A 20042-nucleotide genomic window follows, 5' to 3' on the forward strand; every position below is an offset into this window, starting at 1 on the left:
TCCTAAAATGATAAGGTCTATTCATTTTCTTATGATGCTATAAGAATTATCATAATTCCAATAGCTTATAGTAATACAAGTATATTACCCCACCCTTCCTTAAGACAGTTCCCATAAGTTCAACTGGTTACTCTGCTCTGGGCCTCAGAAGTCTGAACTAAACACTCTCCCCAAGCTCTCATCTGATACTCCCTCATCTGTAGGAAAATCTGCCTCCAAACTCACTCAGGTTGTTGGCACAACTCTGTCCTCGTGACTCCAGGGCTTCATTCCTTGTTTCCTCACTAGCTCTCATTCCAAAGAATCCTTCGCAATTTAAGTCATCCACAGTATTCACCATGCCTCAACCTCCATCTCCAAACCAGTAATACATCAACCCCTTCATGCTTCCACTTTTGACTTCTGCCACACCTCGTCTACCTCCAGTTGAGAAAGTTGTCTGCTTTTAGAGTTGATATTATTACTAAATTGGACCCACTTCAAACCCAGAATAAACTCCCACTTTTAAGAGCTATAACCTTAATTACATTTGCAAAATTCCTTCTCTATGTAGTTTACCATATTTATAGGCTCCAGGGGCTAAGGCATGGACATCTCATGGTGGGTAGTATTGGTCATCACAAGGTCCATTCCAAATTTCAATGAGTGTAATGATAGCACCAACTTTATAGGGTCGTCATGAGAATTAAAGTTAATATTTGTAAGGTGCTTAGAACAATGTGTGGAGTGCTATGTAAGCACTTGTTGAGTGAATGAATTAGTGAATGAATGAATGAGCTTCTGGTTTGACTTGAAAGATTGGAATTATAGGTAAAGCTGAATGTTTTACATAAAGCTGAATGGTTTACTCACTGACAAGATTAGGATTTATTTGTGGAAGAGGAGGAAAAAAAGAGATGAGTTAGAAAATCCCTGATAGCTGTTCTAATTGTCATTCATAAGAGGCAATGGTAGTCCTCATATCAATGGTAGTCACCATATAAGATATTCTGGTTGTTTGCAAGGTTACTGAGAAGGTAAAAATGTGCTGATAATTGTTTATATGGTTAATTTATTTTAAGGCTAGTCAATAAGTCTATTCTTTGGCATAGGCTTGGCAATAACCAACTGTGCATGTTTCACCCCACACTGGGTTGTTATTGTAGAACCCCTATGCCCTTACCTTGATATCCTTATAAACACAGATTTCCTAGCAAGAGACCATCATTCTAGAAGTTGAGAAGTTAATATAAGCTTTCCTACACTTGATAAGCATTTCTTAATCTCCACGTTCCCATTAGCCTCCACAGTTCCTTTTGCTATACCCAGGATGGGAGTAATGAACAGAGAGACTATTTGAAATAATAAAGATTTGGGTGTTCTCCAATTTCAAAATGTTTTCATCAGCCAAGGAAGCAGCATGTTAGAGTGGATTTGAATCTTGACTCTGCTATTTACTGGCTATTCAATTTTGGAAAACTTCCACATCCTGCATGCAAAATGGGGTTAGTGATAGCAGCCTTCAGCTCATGTTAGAACGATGCCAATGTAATTGAAGCACCTAGTGGTGCCTGGCACAGGAAGGCCACTCAGTAAGTGGCTACTGTTGCCACATGTTACTTCTAGGAATGCCAAAAAATATATAGGACTCCAGAAATTTGAGTTTTAAATAAATAGCAAATAATTTTTTAGTGTTCATGTTTTCCAACTAGCATATGAGGCATATTTAAAATGGCATATTTTTATCTGCTAAACCTGGCAACCCTAATTATTTCATTTGATCTTTAGGACAACCACTGAAATTGATAATGTTCCCATTTTACAGGTGAGAAACTATGATGCAAAAAAGTAATATGAAATTATCACAAACACACTAAGTGGTAGAACCTATTTTGTTATGTTTTTAATGCAGTTTTTCCTCCCAAAAGAATACTCATTAGTGTCTACTACTTCCTTCTCTCTTTACCCTGATCTCACCCCCAATGTGCTTGCCACAAGCACAGTCACCCAAACACAAGTGTTTCATGCATGAAATTGTTAACAAGAACAAAAGAATAAGAAATAGCTTGGAATTTCTGTGCAACCTTAGTGTACACATGGATCCTCCTTAAATCCAAAGGAGAGAATGCATTTTAAACTCATGGATTGGAATGAGGCAGATTAAAAAGCAAGATAGATATTAGCTACATTATTGCCTGGTACTGATAGAGTACATGTTGACTTCCAGGTAATATTTAGAAAGAGTCCACAGTGTGTACCCAGCAATGAGCTCAATCTGTGTAGGTATGAAGTTGGGGGATGGGAAGATTGCTTCAGTACCTCATTAAGCCCCTCAGATCAGGGACCAGACACTTTCTTATACTTTGTATCTTATCCACCAACCCCCACCCCAACTCTTGGAGCCTCATTTTAGTTTGCTTTGCTCCTCATGGCTCATCCTAAAACAGTAAGAATAGAGGAGATAAGCTCAAACTAGGTATCACCACACTCAACCTAATGAAGGCCATAGAGGGCAAACACTGTGGCCAACACTGGTGAAAAATTGAAAGGTTTTCCTCCTCTAAGATCCCGTATAAAGTAAGGATGTCCATTCTCGTCACTATTCTTCAATATAGTGTGGAAAGTCCTAGCAAGAACAATTAGACAAGAAAGGAATATGAAGAGTATCCAAATAAGAAAGGAATAAGTAAAGCTACCTCTTTTTGTAGATGACGTGAGAAATACCCATATGATCCCAGAAACAGAAATACCCATATGATCTCACTAAATTAAAAAAAAATTAAACTTTTAGACTCTAAGACCAATTGGTGATTACTAGGAAGGAAGTGGGAGTAGATCAGGTAAAAGAGGTCAGCTGTAGGTGAAGGTTGGGCCAAAATTGGACTTTCAGTGGTGAACTTAATGTAGTAAGTACATGTTGAGTTTTAACGATGCACAACTGAAACTCATATAACGTTATGATGTGATGTCACTTCAATTAAAAAACAGCTGGGGTTAGCATTGCATGTGAAATTCATTAATCCAGGTCAGTTACAATAAGGCCTTACTGGCAATGATATTAAGAAGGAAGTGAGAGAAGAGCTTTAAAATAAGCTTTGAATTACTTTCTTTGGGGGACCATAGTAATTTAAAAACATCCGTCATGGATTTAGAGGTCAAGAAGGATAAATCTCCTGGACACCTATCACAGGGGACCTGCAGAAGGATGACCTCCACAAAGCATCCTACCTTAGGTCCTTATGTTCAGAAAAGCTGATTTCTTATTTCCGCAAGCAAACTAAAGAATCTCTTCTCTATTGTAAGTATATACTCAGGAAAAAAATAACACTAGTACTCATGGGTGGTGTTAACTCAAGTGGCTAAAACAGGAACCTTCTGTAGAGAGAACTGAGGTCTGTGGGGCTTCAAATCACTGCTGACTTCAGGTGGGTCCTGCTATTCCTACCGTGCATTTTGCTGATTTTTCCACACTATTCACATGGCTTCTTTTTTCTGTACAGTGGTGCCCTTTTCTGCCTATTTTAGTTTTTATTTTCATTGATTTACTTGGTGTGTGAAGAGGTTGAACTTGGGGTACTATTTTTAATCAGAGGGAAAATTCTCCTCTTTCCTCTTCCTATATTTATAGCAGACTGATTTGGCATTTCCAAAAAGGAAATCACTGTAAGGTGAGGAAAATGCTTATGGCAGCCCAAAGACAACACACCAACTCAGCCAGAAAATCTGCTTATTGATAACACCTGTATCTCAGCTCGATTCTAGACTGGAAAAGTCTGCCATGAAATTGTAATTGTTTACTCTCTGATAAATATGCAAATTGCTTAGCTCAGAAACCAGAGCATCCTTAAAAGCAGTATTTCTCAAATAGTGGGTTATTGACACCTGCATTACTGCATTTGGGGTTCTTATATAAAAGCCTCCCCCCCAGACCAACTACTGAATCTACTAAATCAGGATTAGAAATTATCAACAGTGAGTCTAAAATTTTGGCCTCGGGCCTCTCTGGTGGCGCAGCGGCTGAGCGCTGGGCTGCGAAGCTGCCTGCAGCCTCTGCAGCACCGGTTCGATCCCCGGCTGCCGGCGAGGGTCCCACATGGTGGGCAGACCTCTCTTGCTGCACCCGCTGCTCCCCTCAGCAGTGTACTTCGGTCCTTCTGCCTGCTCTGCTCTCCCCTCTGGCTCTGGTGAATTCTCTCACCCTCCCGTGCTTCTGACTGCACCCAGTGCTTGTGTAAATAAATAAATCTTTCAAAAAAAAATAAAATAAAAGCTTGGCCTCAAGAATATATAAATGTGATTCTAATGGAACTTTATAATACTTCCTCAATAGATCAACTAGCATTGTCTACATAGTAAAGGCCTCTGACTTTATCACTTCCTTACATCCTCTGGCCCATGCACCCAGGTGGGGAATGGTCAAGGAGTGGTAGTGGCCACATCTTAGAGGAATACTGGGCAACACTGAGGACCCAGGGTGGGTGAGGCCAACAACTTACCATAGCATCAATGTGCCTGACTCTCTGATTTCTCTATAATGGGTTCAACGCTTGCAGGACTCTCTCAAAGAAGGCAGCCTTCATTAGGAGTGCACATGCATAATTATACACATGCACGCACGCGCAAACACATACACACACACACACACAAAGCAGATTGAGAATTACATAAAGCTTATTTTAAAAAAATATTTACACATACATCTATATCCTAATACACTGAAATGACAAACTCAGCATCCTGTGATTTTTCCACTAATTTTCAATCCCACCTTATTAGGAATCAATAAAATCATCAGTCAGCTCCAGTTAAAGCAACTGTCTTTTTCCTAGTCTACTCTAGATTTTTTTTCTTTGCCTGGCACCTGCATTGTGCCCTGTTGCTCTTCTATTTTAGGCTGGTTTGTTGGAATGGTTATTTCCTCATTTTATGCCAGCATCCTAATATTTCCAGATTTCCTGTAATTGTTCAAACTCTGAAACTTATGCACTAAAATTGCATCAATTAGATTTCTGTGCTCACTCTCACTCCCTAATTACACAGAATTAAAATATTCCCTTCTGAATCCCAATCTCTCTGGAAAATACCAGTCCCCAGAGAAAAATGGGCAAGGCTGTCCCTTGGCTCTGAGCTTCTAAGGATTGCCAGGCACTCTTTTTATCTAAAAGGATGGTCTGCCTTCACAGAGCAGCCAGGGAGGAGAGGCACAGGATCATAGGCTGTCTGCAGAGAAGGTCCTGCTCCTGTTTGCTGTGAATGATAAAGAATTTACAACCTGAGGATATTAGTTATAGGAAATTTGGATGCATAAAGAAAATGCAATATAGTCGAAGGAGACTCCTCCCCATCGTCCATGAGAATGAGTTTAGTTAATAAGTGTAGTTAGTGACCCAGGCTCAAATAGAGATATAATGTGGATGGGAAGAACTAAAATTTTCATCAAACATTAAGTCATTGTTGTAATCAGATGATAAAAATAACATGAGTAGAAACATTGAAGGTATTGATGAAACTACAATGAAGTCCTCCAAAGCAGGAAGTTAAATTTTAAACTGTTCTTGGATTTTATTCAAATTCAATTTTCAAAAGGATGAGGTGCTATAATTTTTTAAATCACTCCAGAAAATTAGTCTTTTTCAAAAATGGTCTATTCCTTAAGGGAAGGCACTCTATAATGAAAGGCAGTAGAGATCTATAATTGCATGAAATGAGAATTTTCTAGTCAATTTGGGCAGAGAACTGAATTGAGTTAGAAAATCTGTGCTGCAAATCTTGGATCTTCCAACTAAATAAAGCAACAGTAGAGACATTTACATTTGGATTTTTGCGTATGTTTTTTTAAATAGAATTATTTTGATACTATGTAGGCCTGAATTATAGAAATAGAAACTTGATTTACTAGAATAATCTTCCTCAAGTGGAGAACAAAAAATATCATCCCTATGATTTTTTGATAAATGGATTGAACTGTAGAAATCCTAAACTCGGGCCTCCCTGGTAACGCAAGGGGTTAAGCACCGCGCTATGAAGCAATCCAAAGCTTGTGCAGCACGACCCCAGCCCACCAGGTAGCAACCCACATGGCAAAGCAGACTCTCCTGTCTTGCCTGCTGCTCCCCTCAACAGTGTATTTCAGTCAGTCTGCCTGTTCTCCCCATTCTGTCTCTGGTGTATCCTCTCTTTCAAACACATACACACACACACACACACACACACACACACACACACACCTCATCTCTGGCCTGTGCCCCAGCTCTTGTATGCACAAATAAATAAACTAAAAAAAAAAAAAAAAATCCCAAACTCCCTGTAAGCCAGAACCAGAGACACATGTAAATGAGATGATGGATACAAAATATTTATTTATTCATTCAATAAATTTTTATTAGTACCAGGAGCTAGTCTAGCCAGCACATTTAACAGTCATTCCTTTCATTAATCTTTTGGATTGAACACCAACAGGCTCTTGCAGACACATTTCTAAAGATAAAGATGTTTATAAAATTATTTTCTCTCCCATTTTATCCCAAATAGGTGCTAATAACTCTTTGCCAATCCCACTAACAATTTCAAATGATTCTTTCTACACTTCCTTTATTTAAATAATCATATGTGCATATAGTTATTTTCTTTATACTATGCATATTTACAAACTATAGTATGTGTATATGTATATCTATATTAGTCTGTAGTATTTTTCACTTCATTAAGTATTGATACATGCCTAATGCATGCAGATATAACTTCTTATTTTACTTAGTCACAGGGTATTCTATAGACTAAAATTCCATATTTTAAAACACTCAATTACTACCTTATTGACAGACCTTCCATTTTTTCTAGTCTTTGTAAATAAGCAAATTGCCATAGCAAACATTCTTTAATGTATACATTTTTATGCAAATTTTTTTTCTGTTGAATATATTTCTTTGAAAAAAGGCATCATTCCTATGTGAAACATATATGCATTTTCAGTTTTAATAAAAATATTAGATCAGTTTTGTATAAGTTACGGCAGTTTACAATCACAACAACAGTCACTGTGAGTTTCTCATACCCTAACCAGCACTTGATATTATCATTATCTTTAACTCTGGAATCCAATAGTGAAGAACAGCAGCTCATTTTTATTTTAATTTCTATTTGCCAGATGACAAAGGTTCATATATTTAGTGGACATTTTACTTTTCTGCAAACTGTTTGTGGTTGACATTCTAGGTCCTTTCTCTATTGGATTGTTTATAATTTGCTTGCATGTTTGCTAGAAGCTCTTTGAAATATAATCCTTTGCTATGTGTATTGCAAACATTTTTTTCCCCAGATTCTTTGTCTTTTTTTTTCCATACTGAAGTTTTGATTACTGTGGAAAAAATTCTATCGTTTTATTATTTTGTCTTTTTTTTCCTGCTATGATGTATACACCCACTAAAATTTCTACCCTGGAGATTTACAGATATTGTCTTCATTGGTAACCCCTGCAACTTTCCCGTCCGATAACATCTTTCAGAACCCACCTTTAGCTACTTTTCTCCCCAAACCTTTTTCTGCACACTATCTAGGCTCTGTTCTCTCAGTCACCCTAATTTTTCTGGGGGCATTTTGTTTATTGGCTTTGGTTTTTCTTTTTGTTTGCAGACTTGATCTGATTTGTCAAAGACAAAAATGATATGGGAACATACTTTTGCTTTCTTCAAGCAATAAAATAGGCAGAAGCATGGACACTTGAACAGAAGCTTGAGAGGAATGACTGACGACTCTCCTTGTCCTTGACTGGGAGGAGAGACAGTGCTCCACCAGATGTGCTCACTGACTCCTCCCTTCAGTAACCACTTTCCTGCTTTCTTGTCCACTACACATTCCAGAAGGCAAGTTAGAAAAGAACTATTAGCTTTTCTAGCTATCATTGTCCTATTGTCACCATAGCGACAGATGTTATGTGAAATCAACTGCTTTATTGTGAAAACAATGTAGGTTGAAAGTGGCCTTGGGGAAGTCACAAAGAACATGAGATTGAATTCTGATATACTCCCCTGTGGGGTTTCTTTTCTATATTAGTTTTTCTTTTAAATATATGTTATTGCAAGACAATAAAATAAAAAGTCAAAAGGTCACCTTTTGAAATATTTCAATGATTACTTGATTTAATAGTATGAGAACAGGTCTTGGTGGGAGACTTGAAAGCGAAATCACATATATACAAACCAGAGACCTTCAAAGCAGCAAAAGAAACCATGGCAGTGAGTGGGTTGTATGCTGAACATTGGCTGTGGTCGTTGCTGTCTCCTGAACACTAAATTCTGCCTGGACCAAAATTAGAACTAAAAACACATACATTTGGGATATGATACCATCCAATTAACTAATTAGAGCCCTAATTCATTGCAAATGAGGCCTTTCAAATTCCAAATGGTAAATAAAACTAAATAATGGCATAGTCCACATTTTAATCCCATTGAAAATATATAGCTATCAAGGATGAAATAATACAATGGGGACAAAAAGAAAGGAGCAAGAAATTCTTGTTATTATTGCAAGCTTAGGCCAATAGTGAATTAAGGAGACATGTTATCTAGAGAACAGGACTCTACAAATGACTGGGATGTGTCATTTATTATTGAATAAGTCATCAACATTATAGGGACTTTGAACAAGATTTGATTTAAAAAAATTCCTGATCCTTTGTAAGAAATTAACCAGGAAGGACTTAGGCATAACACAAAAAAGGTTTATACTATCTGAAAACCCTAGGAGTCAGAATAATGACATGGTAGGTACAGACAAGTGTATTTTCAGTTGCTAATCATGTTGTGACAATCACAAATGAGAATTATGGAATAAAGCAAAGAAAATTTATGAAGTTGAAAAATTGATGGCTATTTCTTTATATTCATCCATCCAATTTTAGATCAAAATTTTAGACCAAAATATTAATTTGGTCTAATTTATATCCATTTATTTATAAAAAATGATGGATACCATATGTCATCAAAGTGGCAATTCATATAGATTAAATTTTAAATCTGGAAATCAAGAAAATTTGAAGACCAAAGAATCTAATGAATTTTAAGGAAAGTAACTACATTTATGTATTTATTATTTTAAATTTAGCCAAGAAGAATTTCTGAAAATGTAAGGCACTGCTATCAGAAACCTACCTTCACTCCCTAACTCTGCTCCTTACTAGTTATGTGATTCTAATAAATTTATAGCCTCTAAACTTCAGTTTCCCTATCTGGAATTCCATCTCACAATGTTTTGTGTGTATTCAATGAGAAAATGCACACAAAGAGCTAATTTCAAATTTTGTAATATTCAATAGAACGACCATTATGATTGTTATTGTTATTCAGCCATGCAATCAACCCACCTAAGAATTTTAACAGCTTTTTTCAAACCTTAGGAACTTATAACTAATAGTATGCAGTTAAAGCTAACTTTATTAGTATTTGTTTTGAACTAGTATAAAAGATCCAGCCATTGTTCTTCATGCTCACATGGGTGCAAACAAGGCCTGAAATCTGTATATTTCATCATCTGGTATTTCTGACCAGGATTACAAATTGTCATTGAAAACAGTTAAATTAAATCTGAAAAGAGTTTCCCTAGAGAATATGGAGTCCAAGAAGTAGTGAGAAGAAAAGCAACTCGAAATAAATCCATGTATTTAAAATATTTATTTCATGAAAAATGTTAGCCTTACATTTGCAGTATCATATTAAAAGAATATAAATGTCAATTTATTTGCAAACCAGAAGTTGTCTGGGATTTAGATCACAAGTTAATGTCATGTTCTTTCAGCAATCTGAGGCATAAGAATTGGGAAACAGTGATGAATTATACAATTATATTGTATTTGTTTAATTTAGTAAAGTTGACAGATAACTGTTTACCTCTGAAATTGGTTTCTGAGAAATGAAAAGAACACAGGGAACACATAGAAAACTCAAATTAGTTTTGGTTAAGAGCTCTTCCAAAGGCAGGATATTTCTAAGCAGAAAGCCACTCCTATCCTGCATCTTATCTGAGAACCACAACTTGCGGTATCTGAAGTAACATGATTTGGAAACAATAGATCTCAGACTTTTTGATATTAAAGTCTTCTTAAGAGATCCCCAATGTCCTCTGGACCAATGCCTCCATTTACAAGAAAACATTGTTGAACTTTTCAGCTGATTGTCACATCAGATCTTATAAGGTTGAAGAGCAGGCATTTGGAAAAGATCTGGAAATTATGGTTCTCTCTCCAGTTCATGTTCCCAAGGTGCTTCCCCTACCCATAAGCCACTGTGTAGGGACACTGTTTTTGGGCTAGTGCTGACCCTGAGTGCTTTCCTGTGACTCTCCAGGACTCCTGACCATGTGCTCTCAACCATGGTCCACTTCACCAATCTAGGCTGAAAGCACATTTGACTCTCATTTTCCATCCCATTCATTTTCTCTACTACCAAAAAGGCTATATAGACGAAGGCATTAAGTAATTTTTCAACCATCTAACGTTAATCTGATGCCTGACCTAGAAGAAAGCATACTCACCAATATGTCTTGTGAGTTGAGACTCACCAGCAGTCTCAACTTCTTTCACCTTTCTCACAGAGGTAAATTCCACTCTTATCTAATCATTGAGAAAATATATTTCCAATACCCCCAGGGTGCAAACTCGTTATATATAATCCCATTTAGCATGGCCTTGTTAGGGGGAAAAGGATGTCCCAAAGCTAATTCCATATAGGCTTTGTGGACTCCACCCCCACCCTAGGTCAAAGTCAAAGACACTGGGAACTCCAAATCCCATCACCACCAAAGGGAAGGTGGCTGGGACCTGAGGGTGGGGTTAAGCAGCCAGGTGGATATAAAAGGCAGACACGTGGGCTTTGGAGATCCCCCATTTTTGGCTCTCCGCCAGCAGTCTGGCCAGCTCTGAGAGTGACTTTGGGTTTCCAGGTCGTTGGATCGGGTAGGACGCATTAAAGACTTTATTTCCCTATTTTCTCCCTGAGTTGTACATTTTCCTTATTTCTTTTTCTCTTGTAAATAAACCTTTTATTAACCTTTTGTGTGTGTCTGTAGTAGAGTATTCATAAGTCCCTTTAAAGCGCGCGGGTGAGGACCCACAGCCAGGAACCCGTTTAATATCGGGGCTGCTCTATAACAGCCTTAAGGAATGTAAGTTGGCCCAACACCTCCTCTGAAGTCTCTATGGCTGTCTCACCATCCCGCTTCAGACTGGTACTGTAATAGCAACACCCAGCAGTTTCCAAACTGTTAGCTCTAGGATTTCTCTGCACTCCCAAGAGGCTGCCATACCCAAGACACTACCCAAACACTGGATGGTAACATGGAACTTGTCTTTGGAAGTGGAAAAGTTAGGACTGCCAGGTAGATTGCTGTGTACACTAAACTTCAAGGAAAAAGGATTCCCTCAAGAAAACCAGAGAAGCTTAGGAAAATTGTAACTGGATGGTTGATTTAGAAACTATCTTCTTTGCCTTTCCTGTATTGTTTCCTAATTGCATTAAAGTTCCTTTTCATTAAAGGAACATCAGTTCTTTACTCTTCCTCTCATATGTTTTTGTGTTGATGTGGTGGATGGCAGAATCTATTTAGAGCAGGCAAGTTTGCGGGTCTGGGATGCCCCTCTCCATGCCCTGTAACAAAATCACTATATTGTTCCCCACCCCTTTTTTAAGTTAAAATGTTTTTCAGGGAATTTTATTTACACAGAGTAATTGCAATTAAAATTGCTGGGAATTCAAAACTCAATGCATGTTTAGTCATTGATGTGATCTGGTCACTGAATTAAAGCTCATTGTCATATCCTAAAGCTGTATTTTCCAGTAGGCAGAGAGCTCAATCCTTCAGACTCTGCCATTTCAGTCTTGGCTGGGCTCCATTTTAATTTCTGACCACACTCGTCTTTTGACTTAAAACTATATCAATTAGAAAAAAAAAAATAAAAACTATATCAATTAGAAATAAATCTCTAGTATCTCAGACCTGAGGTCTTTTCCTTTGGTCAAAGAAGATAATCTTGAAGTAATTTCCAAGAAATCCTTTCTAACAACACCTATAACCTGTGCCAAAGTGATCTGGCTCATTAGGAAAATTTTCTGATAAACATCCCCAACATCTGGATATTTGAGCACTGAGGTTAATGACTTTCATAACCTTTTTGTTGTCATTACCTTAATGGTTCTGAAAACCTGAAACTTGTTTAAGATCTAGAAGAGCCAAGTACTTTGAGTGGAAATTCAGTAAATACACAAAGGAAAAACACACCAGGTTCCTGGAATAGCATAACAAGTTGGTTTTTTGTTGTTGTTTTTTTCCCCCAACACAGGTTTTATGCCAGTTTAGCTATTTGGTGCTATTGTTGTAGAAATAAATTCTAGCCTTTTACCCAGGCAGAGGAAGAGCAAGCGGTACTTCAGGAATGGTGAGGTCAGGAGAAGCTTTATTACTCATGCATGAGGTCCCAGACCTGGATAGCCCCGTAAGGCCTGAGCACCCATTTAAAGACCAAGGGGTCCTTTTATACACAACTGTCTCCGTATCTGTTACATTGATAACGTCGTTTTTTTCAGCAGGCACAACCATTTGCAGCAAAGTCCCCAGACAAGGGGAGCAAAGCAAGGGGGGGAAAATGCAGGCATTCGGGGATGGCCTTGGAGAAGGAGACCAGTTTGGCAGGCTGCCCAACCTTGTAGATAAGAGTGCTGAGGCCCTGGCCATGAATCTTGAAAGGGAAGGAACTATAAGTAAGCAAACTTGTTGATTATGCCTGCATTGGAATGTTCATTGCACCTAGCCCAGGCAGTTCTGTTGGAATCTTTATTATTTTCATTTGCTCATTAATATATTTTCTCATCACTATGAATGTTCTGCTCCCTGGAATCCTTGATTCTTCAGCAATCTCCTGCTCATCCTCTACCCCTCTCTGCAAGTTCTCACCTCCCCAGGGATTCTCAGACACTGGGGCAAAGTTTGCCATCAGACTCAGATTTTTTTCACATTCAAACTTAGGTATATTAGTCTACACTAGTTAGCACATATATTTCCCTCCCAAATTAAGATCCCTCCTGAGACAATTGAGAAGCCGTGAGATGTACAAGATTAATTGACAATAATTTTGCACTACTAGAAATTCTTTGGTAGCTAGAAGAACAGTAAATTTGTTTCTGGCAGCAGCGGATTCTCTTCCCTGATCTGTAGCTCTCCCTCCTCTAGGTTCTTCGAGCCTTAAAGAGATTTCTGGCAATCTACTCTTTGCCTGGATTTAGTGACATCTCTCATTAAATATTAAAACAAATATTCAGAAAGCACTGAAATGTTGTAAGAGTAGTCATAGTAACAGCAATGTTATGGGGCTAGTTCTCACAGTAGAGCATCCCCTCTTCGGCTGTGGTCTCCACCACAAGCCATGTTCCCCACTGTCCCCCAAGGACTGGTTCCTCAGCACCTCACCCTTATTCAGAAGTGAACGGGGCATCACTAACAGGTGATTTTAAGAGGCTCACCTGCCTTCTTTAGCATCCCTTAGCTGCTTAACAGCTCAGGGCTTCCTGAGCTTGACTCCAGCTTTTTGCCTCATCTAAATTAGCTTTTTGATACTTCTCCTGCCTGGCTGCAGAGAACTTCCTCAGCACGAAGGCGAGGGCTTCCTCCATCAGCGGCCCTGAGCTACTCTCATGCCTGCCCCTTCCTCTACTCTGGCCATTGCCTCTTGGGGCTGTGGCCCTGGAAGGGCCGGGCAGCACATTGGGGGCTTTATGCCACCCAGGCCCACCAGCTACCCCTTGATTCTCACCTCCTGGGGTGTATAAACAATCCCAACCATCCGAGGTCTCACAGTCATCATCAACCTGCCAAAGTTCCCCCACCTTTTGGCAACATCAGTTCTTTGCTCTTCCTGACGAGCCTGCTGCCTTGGGGTAGTGGGCTGGTCCTCTCAGGCCATCTCCTGCTCCACAAAAGGTCTCATCCCACAGCTCCCGGACTTTGTTCACCTCCTGTGCTGTGCCACTTCCCTAGCTCCTCTCACAGCTCCCAGACTCCGGTCACCACCTGTGCCACCATGGCGCCTCCAGTGTTGTCTTTGACTCCATTTGCAGGGCTGTGAGGGGACACTCATCCCCCAGCCCTGCCTCTGAGCAGGCACCATGTCCATCCAATGCCTCGCCCACTGTGTGCAGAGTCCTCTCCACCTGGACCAGGGTCTTGGGAGGCACACACAGAGAGGAAGCCAGTCAATGAGCACTGCAGGCTCATAGACCGCTACCCCTCAGTCCATCCCGAGGCCCTCGGAGGGTTCCATACCCATCTGCATTTAATCCTGCCGACCTATGCCAAATGTTATGCCAGCAAGGCATGGGGCAGAGCAGGTCCTGGAGACCTTAGTGGCTTTTTCAGCCTTTTAATGATCTTTCTACACCATTTGTAGTGAGGCAACCTGGTGCTGGGAGGCTAGCTGGTCTCCCAGCCCCAGGCAAATCCTTATCCTCTCTGGATTCTCCCGCTGCTCCCCACCCACCAGGTCCTCTGCCACACTCCTCTCTCTCTGACACTGCCATTGTATGCTCAGTCTTTCAGCTCAAGCTCCCCAGTGCCTTCTGCATTCAAGGCCACAGGTGATAGCCACAGAGAACAAAGGCCTGAGCATTCTTCATTTACCCTGCAGGCACCCAGTAGCCACACCCAGATGCCTAATGGCAGAAACTGAGATAGCAAGTGTTTATTGTTTTAAGCCAGCCTGGTTGGGGTTGAGCAAGTGTTTGTTGTTTTAGGCCAGCCTGTATTGGGGTTGTTTGAGCTGTAGGAATAGACTGTTAAAAGTGCTGCATCCTGCCCTCAGCTCGGGCCTGTGGGCCCGTCTGCAGCCAGTCACCAGTGGGCCACTGTAAGGGCAGGACTGGGCACAATGCAGGTTTTCTGATCCCATGCAGACCGGGTAAAGGAGGAGTCAGAGTCCTCAGTAGTTTTGCAAGTTTTTTATTTGGGGTTCACCAGGCATATGGCAGGCAGGGGTGCTGGCTGGCAGGTTGGCAGGCCTCCCAGCCCCCAGCAAGTCTTCGCTCTATCTGGGCTCTCTGGCGTTCGTTCTGCTGCTTCTCGGCTTCTGCTTCGGCTTCTACTGCTGCTCTGCTGCTGCTGCTGCTGCTGCTGGCGTCCCCCCGTGACGCCGCCCTTAAAAGCGCAGTCTTAACTCAGCTGAATCCCATCTACCTATGCCCACACCCTATTCCAGGTGCCCGCCATCAGGCATGCATTCAGGACAAGGATCCATCATCTATCCTGATGGCGGAAGGGCAGAAAAGCCTGACATTTTCTTTACCCTACAGTCCACCCCCTCAGGGTTTTCTGCCATACAGTCTATACATATATATACACAATTTTCTAAGCAAACAAACAATGCAGCCATGGCCCACAAAAGCAAATACATCAAATATAATAAAATACAATATAACAAAATACAACAGAACACAAATAAGACCAGGCAGGGCACCAACCTAGTGCAAAAGACAATTATTGGTACCAGCAGATAAGCCACCAAATCTGCTGCCGAAGGCACTGCTTATACGAGGGAGGGGAATCACTCACGGCATCTACTGTATCACACCAGGAGCCAGGGAGGGGAATCACTCACGGCATCTACTGTATCACACCAGGAGCCGTCAGACTTCCTGGCCTTCTCTGGCTGTAGTCTCGGCTACAAGGCACACATAGCATCCACCCCCAGGGTGCACTAGCTCTGGGATTGGCAGTTTTATTCTTTTGGGGGTAATCGCCAACCCTCAGGGTTTCTGTCTGCAGTCGCTCCAACACTTCGCCTTCATGGCCACCCATGCGACTCACAGACCCCTGCACTCAGGCCAACCCACTGCACAAGCACATGGGTCGGGATCCAAACTCTGCATTCGGCTTGGGCTCCACCCCAAGCCACGTTCCCCACCCGTCCCCCAAGGACAGGTTCCTCAGCTCCTCACCCTCACTCAAGAATGAGCAGGGCATCACCCACAGGTGATTTTACGAGACTCACAGTTCTTCAGCATACCCAGGCTGCTTAACAGCTGCTTAGGGCTTCTCAACTTAGCATCAGTACCAGCTTTTGCTGCCTTAGCTTTTCTTCTCCACCTGGCTGCTGGGCATGCACAGGCTGCTTTTGGCCATCAAGGCCCACTGGCCACCCCCAGATTCCCATCTCTTGGGGTTTACAAACAAAACTGTTCCACCCCCAGGATCCCAAAACATATCAACCTGCAAGGTCCTCCGCCTTCTGGCGGGAATGTCAGTCCATCAGTCCATCAGTTCAAGTCCATTGGCCTCTCCCTGCGTCAGCAATGGCCTGCTGCCTCAGGGGTCATTGGCTGGTCCTTTCCGGTGTCGTTGGCTGGTCCTCTTGGGCGTCTCCTTCATGCCAGGTCCCGTCCTGCAGCTGCCGGACTGTATCCATCTTCTGTGCCGCCCTGGCGCCTCCAGCGTCGTCACAGGCAAACACTTACTCCTTAGTCCCTCCAGGTTTTCGCAGGGCTCCAATACCCGTCTACATGGATCCTGCCGACTACACCAATTGTAAGGGCAGGACTGGGCACAATGCAGGTTTTCTGATCCCATGCAGACCGGGTAAAGGAGGAGTCAGAGTCCTCAGTAGTTTTGCAAGTTTTTTATTTGGGGTTCACCAGGCATATGGCAGGCAGGGGTGCTGGCTGGCAGGTTGGCAGGCCTCCCAGCCCCCAGCAAGTCTTCGCTCTATCTGGGCTCTCTGGCGTTCGTTCTGCTGCTTCTCGGCTTCTGCTTCGGCTTCTACTGCTGCTCTGCTGCTGCTGCTGCTGCTGCTGCTGGCGTCCCCCCGTGACACCGCCCTTAAAAGCGCAGTCTTAACTCAGCTGAATCCCATCTACCTATGCCCACACCCTATTCCAGGTGCCCGCCATCAGGCATGCATTCAGGACAAGGATCCATCATCTATCCTGATGGCGGAAGGGCAGAAAAGCCTGACATTTTCTTTACCCTACAGCCACCTCGGCAGGCTTGTGTCACCAACTGCTCTTGGCCTGATGGGAAGAACTCACCCGGTAGACAGGGCTACCTGTCTTGCTGAAATTGTGGAATGCCTGGCTAATTTTGTCTCATTCCTTGAAAGTGAATACATTTAGTCTGTGAGAAAGAAGGAGCTGGAAGGAAGTGCTCAGTGAGAGGTCCTGAGCAAGGCTTGGTCATAGCTACCCAGGGACCTGGGAAGGAAAAGTATCTGGTTTTATGGCTTCGTGGTTGGCCCTCATTAAGCTCTTTGTAGACATTGCTCTGATCCTCAGGGTGACCCCCCCCAACATGGATATTGTTATTCCTGCCTTACAAGTGACTGAACAGAAGTTCAGAGAGGGTAAATGATTTGCCTAATGTCACCCTCATTCAAAATGGAGACAAATTCTTCCCAATTCCTCCTTGACTGCGTGTTTCTTTAGGAACCAGTGAACTCCAAGTGGTGACCCTTACATGGCTATGCCCGGTATCACCCCCTCCAAGTGTTATAGAGCAACCCCGATATTAAACAGGTTCCTGGCTGTGGGTCGTGAGTCCTCTACTACAGACACACACAAAAGGGTTAATAAAAGGTTTATTTACAAGAGAAAAAGAAATAAGGAAAATGTACAACTCAGGGAGAAAATAGGGAAATAAAGTCTTTAATGCGTCCTACCTGATCCGATGACCTGGAAACCCAAAGTCACTCTCAGAGCTGGCCGGACGCTGTGAGCTGGTGGAGAGCCAAAAATGGGGGGCCCTCCAAAGCCCACGTGTCTGCCTTTTATATCCACCTGGCTGCTTAACCCCACCCTCAGGTCCCAGCCACCTTCCCTTTGGTGGTGATGGGATTTGGAGTTCCCAGTGTCTTTGACTTTGACCTGGGGGGGTGGGGGTGGAGTCCACAAAGCCTATATGGAATTAGCTTTGGGACATCCTTTTCCCCCCTAACACAAGCAACATTTTTTCCTAGCTAGCTTAGTGATTTAGATCCTCAGCCCCATCTAGTCCTCTGCCAGGGAGTCTGTGGTCCCCCTGCAGGCTCAGCTCTGAGGCTGAGAAGGAGCCTATGACTTGTCCCAGACCAACTCATTTCCAAGTGACCAAATTGGATTTGAGTCCAGCTATGGCTGACTCCAGAACCTGTACTGTATCCCATTGGCTGGGTCTGCTTGCTCTAGAGAAACTGCCATAATCTTGCTCAGGTCTGCACAATTGAGCAATGTACAAACATGCAGCACTTTACACAGTTCTTGCCCAGGAATATGGGAAAAGGAGACCTCCAAGCACACCCAGGTTAACTTTTGTGCATGCCCTGTTCCCAACCTTAGCTGATCATTTACTGATTGCAGCGGCTTTTCTCAATGCTTCATTATCCTAAGGAGAGGACCCAATGCCAGGTTCCCAAATAGGACTTGAGTCCTTGCCAGGTCAAAAATGCTGCTGGTTCAGATCTCATCTGAGCTCCGGGCTCTGCCCTCTGGTTGCAAGGAAGCAAACAGCCTGCAGTTCTGCAGTCTGCTTTACATTTTTGGTCTGTTTCTCCTGTTGACCTAAGCAATTGTGTTGAATCTTTTGGCTTGATCCTCTTAATCTCTACTTACTAATATTGATACCTCCCCTTCCTCTATTAGAATAAATCCCCTTCCAATCAACATTGCCTACCTTCTTTTTTTAAAAAAGATGTATTTATTTATGCATACAAGAACTGGGGTACAGGCCAGAGGTACAGAGGGGTGGGAGGATTCACCAGAGACAGAGTGGGAAGTGGAACAGGCGGATTGACTGAAATACACTGCTGAGGGGAGCAGCGGGTAAAACAGGAGAGGGCTGCTGCACCATGTGAGTTAGCTCCCTGTCTGGGGATCGAACTGGTGCTATACTGGCTGCTTATAGCTTCATAATGCTGAGACTTAACCCCTTGTGCCAACAGGGAGGCCCCCCATTGCCTATCTACTAATTGATATTGCCGACCATTGATGGCAAATATTTGTCTTTTCATTCAATTACATGCTAGTCTTAGATACTTGATAATTGTAACAATAATTATCATTTATTACACTCTTAATAAACTACATGTGATAAGAGCTTAGATTATTTCTTTTTTTCTCATACCTCTTTTATTTTTTTAAATTTTTTAATTTTATATATTTTTTACATCGTTTTTCAATTTTACACAATGTATGCATTTTCATCTTGGTTATAGTCCCCATACAATTCCCACCACCCTTGTTTTGATCCTACTCGCTTCTCTACTTCTCTACCCCCCCCCCCCCCCCCCCGCCATGGCCCTTAAGAACAAGTATTCGTGTTAACTACTCTTTATAAATGAGGTCTCCAAAATTGATTAGGCTATGTAAGCTGTCCAAGGTTACAAGGACCTCCCCTTGTGTTAACTAAATGGCTCAGCAGGCTGTTTGACCTGGCTCTGCCAACTCCCACAAATTGGCTTCTCTATCTCTTCTAGGGCTGAATTTTAGTACAAAAGGTCAACAGATGCAGGTCAGGCTAGGGGAAGTCTCAATTTGTGTAACAAAGAGCTCATTTTTTAGATGAGCAGAGGCTCAGAAAATTGATAGACTCACAGGCTAAATTCCAAAACAGCAAATGATATCACAGGCCCTGCTTGGCCAGTCTAAACATGTCCAGAGACCACAGCAGGGGCCTCAGCTGCACATGCATGGGCCCAGAAAATTCAGCAGAAGATGCAGCCAGGAAGGGGCGCAGAGGACCCTGAATCAGGGTGTGGGAAGCCACTCTAACAAGATCAAGTGCTAGAGGAGAGAAAGGACTGACATGATGCCACTTCCAGAATGGGGAGGACTGTCATGAGCAAAGCACAGAACAGGGCTCTGTTGACCTAGATCAGGACCAGGGAGAGGCAGGTTGGCAGGTTTGTAGATGAGAAAGCTTTCTATCAATCAGTGAAATTACTTAAATGTGCCTCAAAGCACAGTTGACCCTTGAACGACATGAATTTGAACGTCACAGATCCTCTGATACAGATTGTTTTCTATTGGTATCAGCAGTTCACTATGAATTGTAAGAAC

The sequence above is a fragment of the Talpa europaea genome, assembly GCF_964194135.1.
Source record: "Talpa europaea genome assembly, chromosome: 2".
NCBI classification, from domain to species: domain Eukaryota; kingdom Metazoa; phylum Chordata; class Mammalia; order Eulipotyphla; family Talpidae; genus Talpa; species Talpa europaea.